Below are 21,386 nucleotides of genomic sequence, written 5' to 3'. Positions count from 1 at the left end.
TTAGTGTAGGTGTAGTGGTGAACTCTTTACCTTCACATAGTAGTTGTATCAGCAGTGCAAAAGATTTGTTACTAGATGACAGCTTGTAGCTGTCAGCCATTATGAGGTTTCCATGCCACATCACTCAAGGACTTCTGTGTTTAAAGGCAAATTGTCCTCCCTGATTCTACATTTAAAAAACAATCTGTATCAGCCATTTGAAACAAAGTAAGGCAAAAGAATCTACCTCTTGGGAATTCTCTTTTCTGTAAAGACAGGTAAAAATTTTAAAAAGTCAAATATTTGAGTTTGGGTTTTTTTCCCCAAGCTTTACTATCTCTTGGTTTTCAGGTACAGTTTGTTTTTCTGACTACTTCTCTAAGTATAATGCTTGATGTGAGAATGTAATGTACAACCATGTTTTGCAGTCTTTTAGAATGTATTTCACATCCTTTTAGTCCTACAAAGCACCAGAGGAGTATTTCATAGCAATTTCTGTTACGTGTTTTTGAATGTTCAGTATTTTGCTGAAGTCCTATTTTCCCAACTCGCTGCCACAGGTCTAGAACAAAGGTCTCACTTCTAATGAAAAGGTGAAATCACAGAAGAGAAAGTTTATGGCCATAGCCTTGTTCTTACAGGCTGACAGGCTATTTTAATCATCAGCCAAAGCACAGAAGCCTGTGCTTGTTACCGAAACCTTCTTCACCTTTGGGAGCAATGTTCACTGACATTAAGGAACTTTATGACAAATTGATACCACCTAATGAGCTACAAGATAACAGACATTTAAGATGAAGGCTAATATCGAAAGAGACCGGAGTTCTTTGTCTCGTCTTCCTCTTTAGTTTGCCTAGTGAGCACTAGATTGTTCCTGTCTGTCTCTGAAGAATGAGCAGTGTGCAGCTATGCTGCAGTAGTGTTAACTCAATGCCTGTCGCCCCATTTCCCCAAGAAGTAATTTATTGGATTTTTTTTTTTTTAACCAAAGGTAGCATACCTTCTCTTCTCTTCGGATAAGTATTTTCCAACCCCTCCCCTGGTTTTTCTACTCACTTGTACATGAAAATATGTTCATGTGCATGTGTGTGTATAGCCAAAGAAAGCCTAACATCTTATCATTCATCCTATTACCATCTCTTTGGGAATGCTGCAGTAATAATAATTGGGTTTGGTTTAAAATTTAGCACTAGCCTGAAATTCAGCTTTAATACATAAGTACTTCATTTCATGAAAGGGCGACTCATTTAATAAATAGGTGATCCACTAATGAGATGAAAGGGAGCAGTACTGACATTTTGTAGGTAAGGAGAAAAGGCTAAAGTTTAGCCTTTATACTATGTGCGAAGGTGTTTAATATGTTTTCTTTTTGTATCAGTGCAATCTTCTTGACTTAGATGTGCAATTATTTTTATGGCCAAATGAGCTTAGATCCATGGCACAATTTACATATGCACACTGAAGAATCATTTACAAACATAGCATGAATTGAAATAAGTTAGGAGTTCAAACCCAACACTTTCAAAACTCAGTACTTTGTCTACACTTCATTAAATAAATTTCCCCTGAAGTCCTTACACACATGGCTGCAGTCATGTAGCTTTGACTACAATACTATTTAAGAGGGGAATAGTCTGGCCCATACCAATGCAACCACCTTAGGTTGAAGATGTCTCAGTAATATTTTTTCTGGGTGGTCTTAGACCTACAGAAGTTTTAGTAAAAACAAGGAAACAGTTCTTCAACTAACCTATGTCTGAGAGTCATAACCTATGTCCAACAGTCATAACCTATGTCCTGATTTCAGCGAAGTCAACAAAAATTGACAATCTTGCTTCAAGACAACAGAAAGAGAACTGTAAAATTTAAAGTTATAATATTACCATATTTAAACTACGTTACTGGAAAAAAAGTGTCATTTACATAGGTTCCCTCTGACATAGTCTAGAATGTGATTAATATACCCCTTTCCTTGTTCATTCTCTGGTGAATGGTCTCTCCAGGGGCCACTTTTCTTCAGTTTGTTGGTAGTTTACCTTCTCGATTTCTCCGGGCCTCTCAATTTCAAAGTTACACAACACTCTTCCTCTGTCCAAGTCAATCTTTTCTTAATTTAATTTTACCTTTAGTGGTTGTTATGCCTGGGTGAAATGTGTTCAAGATTTAGCCACAGATGTAATTTTAATTTGAGTGTGTCCTCTGCAGGTAACTAGTCTGTTCTTCACGATCAGCACCATTTCTGTCAAATATTGATAGCTTGCACCATTGCTCCTTTCCCAAGATTGGATATTTGCAAAAGAGTCCATTCTTTTTCCATGTTTTAGTTCAGATTTGAGTGATCTAAAAGACAAATTAATGTCTCTTGTGCCTAGCGAGTAAAAGTCAAGGTGTTGTTTCAAAGTCAAAGTGATGGTTCATCTGCATGACCATTGGTCTTGGCTCTGTGTGTTCAATCCCAGCCATCTGCTTTATTGGTATCTTTCTCTGTTACTAATACTTGGGGTATGATTACAGCATGGAAAAGAATTTCTTTTCTGAGATGACTAGCACAAAGTGTCCATACTGTGCATATATATCAGTTTGGATCCCTAGGAAACATGTAAAAGGACTTCATGAGATGCACTTAACACTGGCAAGAACATGAACAACAACCAAATCTTAGATAACTCATGTCCTGGCCCCTTGATCCGCAGCCACCCCACCAAGCTCCTGTGTTTCTCTTGGGTTAGCAAAGGCAGAGCTAACTTGGGTGTCTGCACAGGACTACTTCAGAATTAAAAAACTTTCTCAGAGTGTCCCTTTACCATTTTGTCAGAACAGTACTTTTCTATACCATAAAATACGGATTAATGGGTACAAAATCATTTTGTGCATGTTTTATTAGTACCAGGTGCATAATAAGTTTCTAAAATTAGATCAGTTCCCTTGATCAACATTTAGATAACTTAAACAAAAAGTGTTCTTTCCATTTTGTCATATTTCTAAAGCATGAGGGAAGGATTTAAACAAGATGTTCTGTGTCTTTTTTAATGGGAAATTATAAAGACAGCAGGTAATTCATGGCAAGATAAATTTATTCTCTCAAAGTCTTTTAAAGGGAATCTCCATCACCCTGCCCTGAATAGGAACAAAAAAATACCCTTTTAGTTATTGTTCAAATAATGACTCAATGGAATACATTGTTCTTATTTATAGAATAACTTTCATACTGTATTTTGTAAAGAAAAAAAAAGAAAATTATACTAAAGAAAAATGACAAATTTTGCAGCCTGAGTGAAAAGTACATGAATGTATTTTAGTGAGCAAAAAGCTGCACAGTCAGTAGGAAATGTATGCACATAAACAAAAATCTCACTATTAGCAATGAGTAGGTCTGCAGATTATATATCAGCTGGGCCTGCTGAAATGAGATTGGTGACGTGGTTCAGTTGCTGCTGCCTCTGCACCTCTGCTTCTTATGCAGCCTCAGATTTCTTCCTGTCCTCTTACTTCATGTGTTCTTTTGCTTAGATATTGTGCTGGGCATTGACACGATATTCCATTAAAAGCAACTACATTCATACCATTAAAAGCAATTACATTCATATCAACGTATTGTGCCGTAGTTTCTTTGCATAGCCAAATGCTCCCTTGATGAACCTGTGTGAGCCCAGGTGACACCTCACAGAACTGTGTTTTGTCTGTCCACAAGCAAGTGGGTTTATGCATGGCCAGGGCTGTCAGTGACTCCCAGCTTTCACTGTTTCCTCTGCACTTTAGTTACAGGAGCTGTGAACTGGCTTGACGGTTAACTAGGAGTTTGGCTTGTGCTCCAGAGGGCGGGAACAAATAGAAGGTGAAGCATGGCAGGATGATGGTGTATAATCTCTTGTATAAGCTCAGTTTCTTTTTTTCCAAGGAACTAGAACATTTGACCTTAAAAGGTGAAATTAATAAATAAACTGTGTTACCTTCATTCATGATGACATCATGAGTGACCAAATTGCTAGAATGCTGTTGTCTTCTTCCGCCAAAAGAAATAAAAAGCTTTCATTGTACTGTTTGTACTTTATTGTTGAATCATGACATTTATAATCAGGATATCAATTCAAAATACAAGCTGATGATGGGGAAAACTTTTGAAGATAGGTTTCTTTTACCACCTTTTGGCTTATCGTAAAGATTAGCTGGCAGAGTGTGTGTTAAATCAACTCTTGGCATTACTGGAGGATATTTCTATTTAAGTCTGCCAATAAAAAAGCCAAAACCTAGTTTTAGGCTCTTCATTGCTTTGACATTTCAGTGCTGTCTAGAAGCTAGCTGTAATACAAATACAAAAAGAATCCTCATTAAATTTTATTAATTATATCATAGGTAAATCTATTTGACATGCAATTAACACACAAGCAACAAATACAGTTATATTTCCTAACACATCAAAACAGTAATGAAACTTATATAACATGCATTTAAAGGGTATTTAAAAATAAAGCTGGGTTAAATTGCAAGTAACAGTGAAAAATTATTAACTGGTCAATGTGAAACTTAAAGGGCCAGACAAGTCATGAGACTGCTCCTTGAAATAAGAAATTTTTATGGCTATTTTCTGATGTGTAAGATTTCACAATTTAATGCAGCTTTTGTTTATAACTTTTCTATGCTCTTTGTCTTAATAAGGGATAGTTTTCTTTGGTCAGAGTAACAATGTGGATATACTTTATTTATGAATTATAGATGCAATGCTCTGCATTTGCTTAACCATGGCGTTGAATACAGATGCAGTTTAACACGTATTCTGCTTCACATCCTGTCATATTTATTATTGTGGTAGGCTGTTAAATAGCGATTATGGTCTTCTCTAAGGCAATATTTGTCTTCATCAACAAAAGATACAACTTCAGATAGTTTTTTTTAGAAAAGCCTTTTGTCATATTGAATCAGTCTGCCACTTCTGTGTAGAATGTGAAACTATTACTGCTTTTTAGATGTCGGTGTAGAAAACAAGAACAATTAGCTTTGATTTAAAAGGAGGTGAGTGTTATAGGAGGAAAGACACCTTTTTGTGGTGTGATCATTTCTTTTGACTTTCAAAGCATCTTGGCATAGCAGAAGATCAGGTTGAGAGGCACGCAAGTCCCAGGGAACAGGATGCTTTGTCATTGATTCTGATTTGAGCATCATGATAAAAAATTGTGGTGCTGGAATATACATGTATTTGTGTTATCATTGTGCCTAGATTTCCACTATGTTCAGGCCCCATTGTACGTACAGAATGGAAAGCCAGTGTATGCTGTGTGGGGGGAGTGTCGCAGGTCACACAGTCAAAAAGCACCCTTTTCTCTGCTTCTTTCCATGAGTATATTAACAGGAGGTTCAGTGAATGTGGACATAAACAGGCAGAATATATTTGTGTGTATAAATCCATACATTTGTATGCAAACTGTGATTAAAATACATTGCAAGCAGAAAAGAGCATATCATTTCTATGTGTATAAAGACAACAACTCAAATATTGCCACAGATAAGAGCTTAAAGAGTCTGTTGTTTTCTTAGGAACAACAGGTCCACTAAGGGATTAAAACTGAAATGAGAGTTCAAACCTTACAGGTATTCACATCTGTGAAGTAGCATAACCATCAGAGCCTTATATTAAAAATTCTCTTCAAGGAATCTCAGTGGAATGAAAACTCCCAATGTCTGTGGAGTCAAGAGAAGAAAAATAATGTTTACTTTTTTATAGCATCTGTCTTTAAACTTCAGTCCTTTAAAATCTCTTGCTTCCTGCAACAGAGGAAACAAAAGGGGCACATAATAGACTTCCTTTTGCACATGAAATAAAGCTGGATGTTACTTTTATCCTTGGCTTCTTTGTTGCTCCCCAAATCTATCCCTCTTTGAACAATCTGCCATTACTCTGTGCCAGCAGGAGTTTTAGAAGATGGCCATCTGCACTGCCTGCTATGTTTGGGGACAGACTCTCTTAATTCCTAATGTACTGGAAGGGAGATTTCACTCTGTGTCCAGAATGAGATTCCTGACCATCATGTTTTGGGGATGGGGCAGGAGTAAAGATCTCACACATTAGTACTGCTGCTGAATGAGAAATATGGAAGTGGATACAGCACACAGCAAGTCTACCCTTAAAAGGTAAATTAAAGTTCTATTATAATTTCATTAAAGTACTGACAAATAAATGAGAGATTTTGAGGAAAATTTTCATAGCAATGTTTTAAGTGGGTCACTGATGTTATGCAGTTCACTGCAGAAAATGTGAGGCTTTCAGCAACAGTAAAAAGGGTCACCAGTTGTTTATATAGTGGCAGTACTCAAGAGGATCCTGTTATGCTATGCAAGTATGGAAAAGAGACAATACTTGTCTTGAGTGTGTTTCCATTGCAATAAATCACACTTCAGCCTAAATTATTTCTCTGCTATGTGCCAAGAGAAAAGGTTATTTGATTAATTTAGAGACTAGGCAGACTTTTCTTCTCTTTAATTCAGTCCTACAAAATATGAACTCTCCTAAGTTCTTTGTGGACAGACATCTTTAGTGCCTTCCTGTTTCCCTCCTAAAAGTTCTCTTGTGTCTTTATTGCAAGCCCTGTCTTTTAGGGTACTGCCCCTGAAACAGAGAGGAGATCATCTTCCCATATCTCTTCAGTTCAAGGAGAAAATTACATCAGTTAAAAGTTCTCCTCTCTTCCAATGAGCTCACTGACCTCTTTTTTCCTCCTACCTCTTGTGTAACAGGTGAGTTGCAGATTGGTGGAGGCCATTCCCTGAGGGACAAAACATGATTAATTTTTTTTTTTTTTGCAAACTCTTGTCTGTTTGATTGTACTTAGTTGGCATTTCATCTGTTTTTCTCATCCTGAAGCTTCGTTCCACAATTGCCATTTTTAAAAGACAGAAGTGATTATAGTCATTTCCTCAGACAAGTCCTGAAAACCTCTTTACAGATACAGTTTATGTTTATTATTGTTTATTAATCCAAGGGACAGAGGGGAGGCATCAGACATTGAGGGTTGTCTGTGTACTCTTTTGAGGTATATGCAACTGTACTCAAATCCGTCCAGCAGTTTAATTACCTAGGTAGCCTCATCTCCTTGGATGGTAAGATTGACGGGGAGATAGACAACAGGTTAGCAAAGGCATATAGTGGTTTCAGAAAGCTTCATAAAAGAGTTTGGTGAAATAAACACCTGAAGAAAAGTACAAAGATCAGTGTTTACAGAGCCATAGTGTTGTCTATTCTCTTATATGGATCTGAATCATGGGTCATCTACCGCCACCACCTGCAACTCCTAGAACGCTTTCATCAACGCTGCCTCCGTACAATCCTAAACATCCACATCAGATTATGTGACCAATACATCTGTTCTAGAACAAGCAGCAATCACAAGTATTGAGGTCATGTTGCTGAGAACACAACTGTGCTGGGCAGGGCACGTCTCCAGGATGAAGGACCACCACCTCCCTAAGATCCTGCTTTATGGTGAACTTGCCACTGGCTGCCGCAAGAGAGGAGCCCCGAAGAGAAGATACAAGGACTCCCTGAAATAACATCTCAGCCTTGGCCATATTGACCAACATAACTGGTCTACTCTGGCCTCCAATCAGGAGGTCTGGAGACACACTGTCTAAAGGCTGCTGCTTCCTTTGAGAAAGCACGCAGGATCACTCTCGAGGAGAAAAGACAACGCAGAAAGAATTGTGTCTTGAAGAATATACCACCTAAGGAGTCTTTCTGCTGTGCCTTTTGCAACCGGACGTGCCTGTCTCGTATTGGCCTTTTAGCCACCAACGCGCTTGTAACAAACGTGGGTAGAGCCCTTCCCAAATCTTCGTTCGCGAAGCCTGGCCATGATGATCATTGTAATAGTCTAAAAATAGTGAATTCTCCTTTGTCACTCATTAAGGAATGATAAAACCAGATTTTTGGAACCTGTTACCAGAATAGTTTTTCCCTTTTCACAAGGTTCTCCTCAGTGCTGAGTAGCAATTGCATGTGTTGCACTGTCTGTACAGTTCTCTTTAAACCAAGGGGATAATATACAGTGCTGAAGTCAGATACAGGAAGGAGTCTGTCATCAGAAACATAGGATTTCAAATTTTGTAAGGAAACATGTAGGATGGGGAGTCCTTAATTACTGAGTTGAGTTTGACACCTTCCTGTAAGTATTATGTCCAACAAGGACAGAAATCCAGGTCACTGCCAACATAGGCTTGTTCTGCACTGGGGAACATTTAGAGAACATTCCCACTATTGCAGCTCCACTGACATTAGTGGTAGGACGAGCTGAAATATTCACAGCTCTCCAGCACTAGCAGCTGTTTCAGCACTGTGCTAATTAGATTGGCACTGAGCTGATTTCATAGACATGATGCTGCTGACAGCTGCTGGGGTGCCATCTACACTAGGGCTGCCAGCACTGATAAAGCTATAGTAGTGTTGGTAGTTGTGGCAATTATTTGCAGAGTTCTTCACAGTAAATAAAACTGAGATGTGAACTGAAGTTATAGTATGTATATAAATGCATATATGTGACTCAATTTATTCCCTGTTTTCCCCTAGCATCCTACTCATATGAATTATGCTTTACCGGTCATTTGTGAAAAATTGAAAATCTCATGAATCATGCATCTTCTGGTTTGATATACTGTGAGATGAAGGAGAGTAGGAGCAGGAAAGTTTCATATTTAGGATCAACAACGTGCAGTACAATGCCTCTGGGTAAGAGTAAAGTAGGAATAATAATTATCTCAATGTGCATTTTGCTAACTGTGAAGTGGTGATGAGCTGTGTATTGATTGTTAAAGTACTTTAAAAGGCTTTCAGTGTCCAACACAAGTTGATTGTGCTGGTCTCATTCACATGTATCTGTATGTGATACCTGCTTTCCTTATCAAAGCAAGACCTGTTTTCAAGAGAAAAGCATATTTCTAATGAAGTATAATTTATAAAGATAAAGGAAGAGAAGGATGTCTGTACATGACAATGTGTCAGATCATTTATTTTTTATACAATGTTTTGTCATTTCTCTTAAAATTTTAAACAGGTAGAAACACTTTATTTAAATACTACTTCTAATCTTTATTTCCATTGTCCTTATTCTTTTACTCAAAGTACCAGAGTATTTGACAGTTTTTTTCCTTTATTGGAAATTAATACTGTTTGGCTTGGCACATGTGTAAGGTTACCTAATAAACTCCTGAAAGGATAGGTTATCAAAGAAATATTGTTGGCCAAAGAAAAAACACCACTGTCCCCTTCCTGTTCCTTTCCAATGCAGCTACCTATGAACCAACTACAATGAGATTTTTCAGTAGCCCTTGGACCTCATATTGAAATAATATTACAAGTCACTTCTACTAAAAGTTGCTTCTCTGCATGCAAAAATTTGAAAGCAAATGAGAAAAAAGTTGCAGACAGAAGCTGTTTATCCTGTTCTCCTAAGAATAGTTTGAAGGAGAGTTCAGACAGTTTTCTACATTTATGAATGTCAGCAACACACCTTTTTAAATTGTGTGAAGTACTGACAAGAGGTAGCAAACTCTCCTGGCTGCTCCCCCCCCCCATTTATTTTAACATGTATTTGAGCATTTACTTTAACAAAACTGGCAGGGTTCCCTCTAATCCTGTGCCTACACTCAGACACAGGCCCAAAATCAATGCCCATCTCCATTTCCAGAAAAATGCACACACACTTGAGAAAATGAAATACTCATTTGCAGCTAAATTGCCTGTGGCAAACAGTCAGAAGAACTTTACTGGTTGTCTGATAAATCATCTACCCAGGCACACGCATGCTTGGTTCTAACCATTGTTTTACTCAGCCCCACATTTACACAGAGTTTAGCTTTAAAAATCTAACAGTCCAAATTGGGTATATTTTGTTGGATATGAAAGAAAATTCTGTCCTGTTTGAACTCTCCTGTGTAAAATATCTGTCAGCCTTGTACTACATAAAATTTCTCCTTTTCTTTGAGGGAAGTTAATTGCTTTGAAAAATGTAATGCCGATGTCAAATGTAGATTGCTCTGTTCATAAATTTGTGGTATTTAAAGCACAAAACAAAAATAACAATAACAGTGTGTATTAGAGAAACTATTCTTGATTAAATAGAAGGCATGCAAAGGAAGTCTACTCCTTCATTTTTGTGTATCTTGGTGTGTATTAACTGTGCTGGAATGCAACAAAAACAATTCTGAACTTCAGTCATTTGAGACCATAAGACAATTGTAATGAAAGGTCTTCCAAAAACAACGCTTATCTAAGATACTAGATGACAAGAATATTTATTAAATTTATTAAAAATATTTTACTAGTTAAGGTCAAACTTTAGCTCTACTGTTGTTCTGTGTAGTTAATTTCTAATTCCAAAGCACCTGTAGCACTTCACAGTGAAAAGAGCAGACCTCTTGTGAAGTGGGCATGATAGTGCTATCTATCACATCCTGTTCTTTTTCCTCTTTTTTTGTTCTTGTAAACATAATCCTTGAATAAATATAACTATTTATATTCACAAATAACCAATAAATGTTCATGGTTGCCTTATGTGTGTGGAAAAAATTGAAACCCTTCATCGAATTCAGTTGCGAAAGTTTTCTAGAATTAGTGAATTTAGACTAAAGTTTTCCATGGTTTGATAAAGGCTAAAATTTTACAAATCTCTACAGTCGCAATATGAACCTTGGATAACCTAAATTCTCTCATCCTTCACTTTTTGTGCATGATATTTTGAATGTGAAAGCAATTGAAGATTTCTGTAAGTGATGGCTGTTTAATGATTTCACAGTATATTCCTACCCCCTGTTAGCTTGTATTATTCTTAGTCCTTTTCATCATCTGTTAGTCTATATTCTTTTCCCACAGGATTCCACCATTTTATTTCTTTAAAAGGGTATAATTTGCAGCTGTGACACTGCAAAACTCTTTTTACAGTAAGGTCAGACCCACAAGAGCAGAAGATCAGTACTATTAGTAGTACACCTTTTTCCATAGGCAAGGGAGAAGCCAATACTGACATTGCAGAGGGTAATTTTCTGGTTTATAGCTCCGAGGCATTATAGTCAAGAGAAGTATACGCACAGAAAAACCGAACTCAGTCACTTGACAATACCTCTCAGCAAGCATTAGCTAGAAGGTACTCCATAGATGAGAGGGATCAAGGTGTGACAGAAGCACTTCAAGGATCAGAAGCATGGTCACTTTTCCTCATCTGTCTCTATTGCCCTTTCCATTCAATATTTCCGACTTTGCCTAGCTTTGCTTCAGAATTCATAGTCATAGCATTGAGGAAGTGAGTGAAAGAAACTTGGAACAATACTTCACATGATGTTTTCAAACCTCACTGAAAAACTAGATGTGTGAGAAATTTCTAATTAGAAATAGAACTAGAAATCACATGTCAGAAGGCAATTTGATTTAAAAAATTCAAGGTTTTAATTCAAGTTAAAGAATCATAAGCAATGTTTCAGTCTGATTGGTCTCTGATGAGCAACATATTTTTTCTTTCTTTTTTACAATACAAAAAGAACTATAAAAATAAAAAACAGCATTAAGAGCAAGGTTCTTTCACCAGGTACTGAAATTTTCATGCTACTTTCATCTACACTAATTTACAATACTGCATGTAAACAAATTAGCAATGGCCTTATGTTTAAGACGAGTAGAAATGTAAGGGTAGTATTAAGTACGATTAACTGAGTCAGTGAGCTAATTTGGGTACTAATTTAATTTAGTTTCTTAAAGAGAAGCAATTTTGGTAAGTTTAAAATGAGTTGAACCCAGCACTAAAGTCAAAATGGCAATCAAAAGAAAGCAGAAATGGAAAAGTAATTTTTACAGCAACGTAGGGCCTGTTAGTGTAATCTGCTCTTGCTGATATGAACCTACAAAGTTAAGAGTGTCTTTTAGCTGGAGAATGTATTTTAAAATGGCTGCCACCAGCAATAAAGAATAATGATGATTTCAGATACCAATACTCATACATTTATCTTCAGCAAGTCCAGCAGGTAATCTGGGAATGGATCCAGATTCTTAAACATAGTGCCACCTTACATGTCCTTGCGTATCTGAGGAACTTGGCTTGCAGGTAAAGGAGTAGGTGTTTGGTAAGATGTACTTCTTTAGGAGCAGCTGGAAACCAGGTGCAAGACCCATAAAAAACGGCATGTAACATAGTAAATAACTTGTGTACCCCCTACTAGTGGCATCTGATGCTTCTCCTCCCTTGAAATTCTAGAAATACCATTACATTTAACTAATAATTTTTTTTTAACAGGCAAGACTAAAGTCCAAGTGAAGTTTTTTCTTCGAAAAACAATGTCTGAACATACTATTAAAGGGCTTTCAGTCTTATTTCCACGTATGGTACATATGTCTGGACACAAACTGATAAATTAGTCACTACATGCATTGAGTGTGGCTGTTAGCCTATCTGCAGAGATAGCACTACTGTCATCCTTCAGTAGCATACTAGATTTAACACTTAATCTTTCCGCTGATATAACTCTAATCTCCAGCTAGATAGTTCTGCAGATGGTGCTGTGGGAAATGTTTGCAGTTCAGAGACAAGGCTGGAACAGGAGTGGAGAAAGAACAACTTTATTCCTCTTCAGCTTTTTCCAGAACAGGAATGTTAAGGCAATTTCTTTCAAAATTTTAGGCGGTTATGAGTGTTTGTATTTTCGAGAGGGAAACTCTCTGAAGTACATGATACTCCTTGAAGCACTCAGCCAAGGATCAACAAAGTATACAATGGATGCAAGGTGCCTCATTCACCTAGTAGTGTGAATGACCAATATTTATATTGCAACCAGTATAACTAGACTTTTGCTTCCAGTAATAAGAACTCATGGGACAAGACAAGCAATGGAAAAGAATAACCTGAAAAAAAGAGAACAAAAATGTATTCACAGAAAAATGACTGGATGTTAACAGTAGGATTTTACTACTCAAAGGTAGAAAAAAATGGAAGTTTTCTGCAAATATAAAGTTATATGTGGCCTGCTTTTGAGTTTTTGCTTGTTTGATTTGGGGTTTAATTTTTTTTTTTTTTAAAGCTTAAAGCTGTTTGTATCAAATTGATAGAGTGTGTCAATATTTCAGTACCTTTCTGAACTGGCAACTGGTTGGTCAAGTTTGATGGCCTTCATGTATTAGCAGTAAACTGTGGTATAGTTCAGAAACTGGAGTGGTCAGAGGAATTTGCAGGAAACTTCAGACTTCAGCAAGGTTAGTTTCTTGCTATAGAAATGGAGGGGTGTGGGGGAAGTATTAAGGGCCAGTGTATGTCCCTTCTAACTTGCATGAAATGTCACTTGATCTTAGATTTTGAACAAGAAAATATTCAAGAACTTGCCCTCTCCTTGTACATCTGCAGATCTGTGGGACGAGCACTTGTTCTGAGGTCTGGATGGTCCATGAATCCTGCACAGCGCTGGACTCTTTCCCCCTGTAGCTGTCCTCTGACACGCTGCTCACTACAGAGAACTTTCTGTGAGCCTGTCTGAAAAGACTAAACCTCATGAGGAAAACAGAGGAAGAGATCTTGTTTGATGACTAAGTCAGAGGGAGAACCCAGTGAGAACCCAGTGAACTTGCACTTTCTGCTAAATGTATCTACCCTTGGATTCTAGAGAGCAGCTGCAGCCCTGAATGAGGTGTGTCCTGAGCACTGAGGAAGGCTTTGAGGGTAGCATCTAGAAGATTGTTCAGGGCTCTGGAGAATACCAACATTGCTAAAATCCTTTGGGAGAAGTCAGTATCATTCACAAAGAGAAGAAATTGTTTTCTGAAGTTCACATCATCTCCCAAACTACCCTGCCCTTTGGAATAAAAAAGCTTTTATTTAGCTTCTGCAGCCAACTACTAAGGAAGAGAGAAGTACTTTAGTGTTTTTGGTAGTTTTTAATCTATAGGAAATTATTTAAATCAATGCCAAACTGTAATATTTTTAGAAACTATTATGATTATAATAGATGAAAAAAGAGTTCAGAGAACCACATATCTGTACTTATATGTGTATGTAGAAATATGCTGTCTTATACCATCCACTAGATGGACTCATGAATAGAGTGTTCAGAATCAAAACTCAGACTCCTGATAAAGAGAAATGTCTGGTGTTAAGCTGCTGCCAGAGTCTGGCACACAGCAGCAGAGTTGGGGAAAAGAGCTATTGCACCTGCACCTTCTGTCAGTGCAAGGTCTAACTATAATCTGCTAGGAGAGAGGTTCTGGCTGGCTACCAATGCTCTCTCTAGTAATGGTGTTGAAAAGATGGAATTTTATCCAGCCAAGAATCTTACAGATTTGTGAATATAGAAAAAATTATGTAAGTGCTTGAGGTAATTTGAATGAGACCTCATATGTGCTCAGAGTGCATGTAAGGGCGCCATATGGCCATAAAAGTGGGAAGGGTATGTCCTGAAACTTGCTAATAATTACCTTTACTAGACAATTGGATATTCTGCTTTAAATGACAAGCTTATTCACAATCATTATCTTCAACTACTTATTTCTATTTCCAATCACAAGCTAAATTATTATTGCTCTTTGTGTTGGTTTGTTTCCTTATCATAACCAGCTGCTTTTCACTTTAGTTGCTGTATTTGTTAAATGATGCAATACTTTCTCAAATGTGAACAGCTAACAGAGGCATCAGCTGTACCCATTTCATTAAAATAATTATTTTTAAATCACCTGGAACATACAGCTGTAGTTATGCCTACATTAAGGGATAGAAATGACCTCCGGAGAACACGCTTGCATTTCCAGCTAACAGAGGCTGTCATACAGCACTGCATTATCTCCTTACTCAGTTCTGATATCAGAAATAAGACAAAGAATAGTCAAAAGAGAAAATGGAAAAAGACATCAGCAAAATTTGGTGAATAACACCTGTTCTTATTCCAGCTTCTTTCTATTTCATGCAGTGTGCAAACTGAAGCAGTTCTCCAGCAGCTGTAATGACACTGGGGCTTGATGAAGGTTCTGGGATACTTCACTACAAAACTGATTGCAGACTATACAATGGCTCTATCTGATGCTTGAAAAAATAGTCAATGAAGTCAGTGGGCAAGATGTCCCAATAGTAAGAAGACAATATATCTCAGAAAGCAAAAGTGCTTAGTCCTGTGAAAGTAAAGTAAACTTAATGGAAATAAATAATGCATACTGCAAAGGAAAATAAACACATACTCCTACCACAACCATTCAATCCCCACAGTTGACTTTAATAATAAATCACTCCAAATGCTCCAATACTTTTTGGGAAGTGGATTAAGCTTAATAGAGTTTTTCTTTCAAATACCAGTCTAAGGCCTAGTCAGTCTTTTTTCTTTGTTTCAAATCTCTATTTGTCTATTGATGTGTCTTTCCATAAGTATTTTTGTGAGAAATACTAGATTGATAGTGTAATATATGTTATATGAACACAAGTTGCCGGGGCATAGGACTTCAAGGAACTACATGGAGTCACCTAGTCTAGCATGGTAATATTTCCTCTATATCATTCGTGAGGGATTTTCCATTCTTCTTGCTATTAATGGCTGTCCTTTTCTTAGAAACTGCCAAAGACAGTGACTCTGGGACTTCCACTAGAAATCTCTGACAGTAGTTCATTATCTCTACCATTGAGGGTTGATTTATTCTTTAATCAAATCCCCCTTCCTGTATCTTGTACCCTGTATCCTGTGTCTTTCATCTAATCAACACTCATTTCTTGTCCCAATCTGCTCTGGGCGTGAAGACAAAGATTATTACCTTCTTCATTCCAGTAGATTTCTATGTCATTGAAAATGTTACCACATTCCCTTTTTTACCTCCTTTCCTCTATTCTAAACATCCCTGAGTCAAATGATCATGACAGGTCTTGAGGAAGAAATCTTATATTTCAATCTAAGGCTAATATGAGTAGATACATCAAGTGGATTTGAGAGGCCAACTTCATTAGATTTTGAAATGAGATTGGGATTCACTGTTCCTTCCAGCCTTGGATGACTGATCACTCTCCACATAAAATCAACCAGTTGCTATGGCCTTCTGTGGGATTTTTGCTGCAGTGATGATAAAATATTGTAAACTAAAGAAATAAAGATGTGCTTAAAATACCACAAGAGAAAGCAAGAAATGTGTTGGGAGACTGTGTTTTCTATGTGGCCTTTCAAATGTAAGGAATCAGTAGTGAGATGACATCAATGTAAGACAAGGTTATTAATTAGGAGGATCGAGGTCAAAATATTTTAACTGGCTCAGTCGAACGTGAAGGTTTGCATCTCTTCTGGCAAATGTTGAGTACAACTAGTCTCCTGAAATTTTGTCTTTGGCTTAGAAATATGCTGGTCCTCTAAATATCCTGAATGGAATCTTTCAGCATTTTGCATGTAGTCTCAGTTTATGTTCTAAATTATAAGCCCCATTTAAAGAATGCACCATAGCTATATATATGCAGCCTCTTCTGAAAGGAGTAAAGTACTGAATTTTAAAGGAGAAATAAAAAAGAATTGTAATAAAGTTTAAAAATGGCTCTCATTTTTATGGGTCTTTCTTGCATTTTTCATCATCGTGAATATAATACAGCAAATAACCCTGTCATTCTCATTGTGTTTTAAATAGGTCCCTTTAAGGAAAAGGATATGTACCACCCTACAGTATTTACTTTATTCCTGGTACTCAGAATGGAAGATAACATCTTGGCAAGTTTCATTAACATAGGTAATAAATGCCCTGAATTTTTCATCATGTATGTAGTAGAATGAGTAATTTTCCCAATGATAGGGCATTGTTCTGAGAAAATGCTAATAGGATTTGCTTGAAGAGGCATTTATACCATTTACGAGAAGGCAATTAAATAGCAGGCTAAGAAAGAGCAGTTGTTTCAGTGCTTCAGCAGTACAGTAGGACCTGAAGATATAAATTCTGTATCCCACTGGCATATTGAGATGTCTTGCTATGTTACTCCTCTGTGTTTTGGTCTTTGCTTCTAGCTAAGTGGAAACACTGCTTGTAAAGTGCATGGAGACCTGCAACTGTAAGAACTAGGTGCTATCAGGAAAATACCGATATCAATTAACCATACATTTTTACATAGTATTATTATGACCCATGTGACACATGACACACCTCTACAAACAGGTAAAATTGATGTCTTGGGAAGGGGTTCAATATATTGCATGATCTTGTGAGATAAATCTTATGCTCTGTCAATACTTACATGCTACTAAAGCTGAATTTTGCTAAATATGCGCTATTGATATCAAGTCTTAAGCATGTTTCGAAAGAGTTCTGATTCACATTGTTAAGTCATTCTTACTCCGTCTTTCCAAAATCCAGTTTAAACATGATGACCTAAAAAACTCACCACTTGATGCAGAATGTTAACAGTTGCAGTTCCCTTGGCTAGAGTCACAGTGGTAACCTGTATAAGGGGGTTTCAGGTCTATGGTAGACTTCTGTCGTATTTTTTCTCAATGTTTCTCTGTCCAAGGTGGAATTTGTAGTGTGGAGTGCTGTAATCTGCTGTCCACAAAAATTAATGATTCACAGATTAACACCCCTCTGTGAAAGTGAGAGGCCAAATGCAAGAGTAATTTTAAATACCTTCTTGGTTTTTCTTGTTAGTCCTTCTCTATTACTAGTGCTGCTGATCTGAGATTACAGCCAGGCTTCTTTTTCTTAATGAAAACTACAAATCTGAAGTAGCTGCATGAATGTATACTTGTATGATGCTACAGGCATTTGCACTGCTGGGAAACATCTGTGATAAAATTTCAAGAGCGGTAATATTCTGAATATATCACTATTCTCAGCTCACTTCCCCCCCATTGTCTGATGCTTTCAAGTCTGTCCTTGAATGTCAAGAAACCAGTGAGCACTAGGGAGTGCCAGTCGCTGTAGTTCACTGTACTCATATCATTAAAGAATACATCAGCTGTGACAATTTAGCAGCTGTAAGAAAACATGATCACGTTTGCAATTCTGGAATTTCTGCAGTTTTAAAGAAACTTGATAAGTGAATGTCTGTCCTCTGTCCTAAACCCTTGCTGGTGTAAAGTGACTGGACCCTGGGCTATGCACATTATATGAATTAATAATAAGATGCCAAACTGGCATTGCATTTTCTTAATTTTTAACTCCTGTAGAAATGCTTGTTAAATATTCATCATTGGTTTTGAAAAATCTAAACTAATTTTTCTGGTCCATCATTCCACTACTTGCTTTCATCTGAAGCTGTATTTGGCTGTATACGTATCTAGTCATATATACAAGGATATTGGTTTTACTCCTTCAGAATAGAAGAAATTCTAAAACTGATCCCTTGAGTGTGCTGCTGTTGAATGCATGAAGCTATTCTGTATGCTTGAATTGATGCTTCACTCATTAGTCAATACAGAACATTGAGAACCCTTGCATATGTATCATGACAATAGAAAAAAAAAGAAAAAAAAAAGGAGAAAAAAAAAAGCACAAACCCCACCCTCAATTGCTTGCTCTGCTTAGTTTGGTCCTCCAAAGGCTGTAATAAATCCTTGTTATTGTGCTAAATGAGTTATTTTCTTTAGACATTAAAATAAAACTTGACAATCCAAATAGGGCAATTTATAAAAAATTCACCTCATATACTCTGAAAAAGAATTGTCATGGCCTCAGAAATACCATATGAATTCTGAAAGATTCCTATGCATTACTTCCAGCCCAAGACTAGCCCAATGAATTGCCAATATCTAACTGCAGGTAATTTATTTAGACATTTTTATTGAAGTATATTGGATAATCAAGCCATATCTAATTAAAAGATATATTGTTAATTATTGATTATTTTGCTGAATGCAAGTTGTTGGGTGAATCTTTCAAAGACTGTGATTAAACTGTGTGATGTTAGGCTTTATGGTGCAGTTGGTTTTGTGAGCCCAAAACTCAATTATCTTTCCACAGGGATATGAGAGATTCTTACATCCTGAAAACTGATTAGAAGTTTTGCAAAATTTTCTATGTCTGTAAAAGCCTGCATGGTTTAGGGTGGAAAACTAGTAATACAGAAAATCCAAGTATTTTTTGATATGTATCATGGAAAAGAACCTTACTCTTTTAGTGCTCTTGAAACAAAAATAGGTGCTTGAGTTAGTGACCTATGGAGTTATCGGTCAGTGGAGTTTCCAGAGGATAAGTCAAAGCACTCAAGTGCCATGTAGTTGTCACTGACTTTATGGCAGGCAAAGCTCTATTTCAGTCGTGTCTTAACTGAATAAAGTTGGCTGTGTGAATATCCTGAAGTTGGACAGAATTTATTTTTACTCATGTTCTCTTATAGGTAGAAAAATCATTTTATATGGTGAAGTGTATTGCTACATATGTGTCTGAAAACAGAAGTGAGAAAGGTGTGGAGGAACATTTAATTACTTGCAATACTAAGTGTTTAAATTGTACAGCAGTGTCCATTGTCACAGTTTGCTCAGGCCTTTTGCTCTGCCATGCAAACTAATAAAGCTCTTTCCCCCTCAGTTTAAAAGGAAATGATTTTTTGGTAAGCTGATGAAGAATTAGATTTGCCCAATTCTTTTCTTTCCTCTGTATGCTGAATTTGTGGTTTCTCTTTATGATTACTTTAGTCAGACAGTCTTATTATACTTTGGCTGGAAACTTCTCTCAAATTGGACTACAAGACCCTTTTGACAACACCAATACAAGGAAGATTTAGAGTAGAGGAGTCAACCAACAGGCAAGGCCACTTTTTCTCATACAGTGAGGTAGTTTCTTGAATAAAAAGGTAGAGAAAACTCCCCATTAGGGTGATGACATAGTAGAAAAAGGAATGTTTCGTCATTGGTGGCTTCTTACATTTCCTGGGTACACTGCCAGTGCTACCCTCATGAGTACTGAGGTGAGTCTCCAGCCTCAGTAATGCCATGCACATCCCACATGGGTTTGAGATTTCCACAATAGCTGGATTTAAGTCCTTGTTTAGCTCCAGGTCCATAGCCCATGTTTAGTCAAAGCTTTTATTTTCTCACTTTACTCTCTTAGTTTTCTCTAAAGAGTAGTTTCTTTCCATACTGTTTAGACCTTCATCTTATGGCACTTAGGGCTGTGGGATCTTTTAAAAAAGGGATATTTATGTGTTATGAAGGGCCTATTATCAGTAATTTAAACAAAAATATATCTCATGTTGTATAGACAGAGTACAGCTGCTCATTTCTGTTTCAGTCAATCAGGCAGAATAAAATCTTGTAAGCCGAAAGTAGGTATATTAGCAAGTGCTTTGGGAGTTTGATGCTATTCATGATGCTGATTTTCACTAATATGTTTAACTTACAGATTTATTTCCAGTCTTCAATGATTTTTTCAGGATGAACTAGATTAAACTGAGGCAACTGAATAATGTAAGCCTTATTTTTGGGACAAATAATTGTATCATGAACTAGCTGTAGATTTTTATGGTACAAATATAAAATAAAATTTCAAATCCTATAAATTTTCTAAGCAATTTTGTATATCCTTGTTTTTTAACTGCATTTTATCCATTCCCATTTCTGTTAGTTGTCACCTCTGCTGTGATTCCATGAAGTCCCTCCTGTTGCATTGCAATTTAACAGTTTACTCAACGGCTTAAGGATAAGATTCCGGTGTGGAGGGGTAGTCAGCACACTGCCATGTGTTACATGGGAAGTGCTGAGAGGGTATGGATGAAGCAACTCCACAGAGGCAGTATCATCACTGTTAGTCACTCCAGAAGCAGTGTCAGCACCAACTACTCTGAATGCTCTGGAGTAAACCATGACATGGAAATGGTAAGAGGAGACATGAGATAGTGCTCACCCTCAGCAAATCAGCAACTGCTTACATACAGAAACAAATTATTGTGAAACCCTGAACCATTTCTTTCTTCAAACTCTAGGAGACTATTTGTTTATTTTGTTTAGTTTATTTGTTTTTAGTAACAGATACTTCATGATTATCTCTACTTTGAGTTCAGGAAAGTTGCACAAATTTCCTTAAAGCAGTCCTACCCAATGTTAATAACTACCTATTTTATCTGGCCATCAATTAGTCTGTCAGTCTCATGTGCTCTTTGCAATGACTCCTTTCAGAACTTTGGGTAAGCGTTTTTATAAACATCTGCATCACTACTTAATAAATTACTCATTGCACCTTAAAGCAAAATGATAATGCCTGTAATAGAACTTCAGTAGAGTAACTAAGCGAATGAATAATACATGCTTGTTTCATGGGAAGTACAAGGAAATTCTGTTTCCTTTCACTTTCAGTGTATCAAATGTGCAATTATTGTATAATTAAGTTCAGCTTACATGACAGGTGAATGACATTTACACATTGCTCTTCCAAGTTGACTATTCAAGCACACTAAATATGTTGTACAACAAAATTTCAAGCAGAAGCAATGCAGACAGCTACTATAGTGCAT

The sequence above is a fragment of the Neopelma chrysocephalum genome, unplaced genomic scaffold, assembly GCF_003984885.1.
Source record: "Neopelma chrysocephalum unplaced genomic scaffold, ASM398488v2 Primary Assembly neopelma1_108, whole genome shotgun sequence".
Taxonomy (NCBI): domain Eukaryota; kingdom Metazoa; phylum Chordata; class Aves; order Passeriformes; family Pipridae; genus Neopelma; species Neopelma chrysocephalum.
This window is presented reverse-complemented; position numbering follows the sequence as displayed.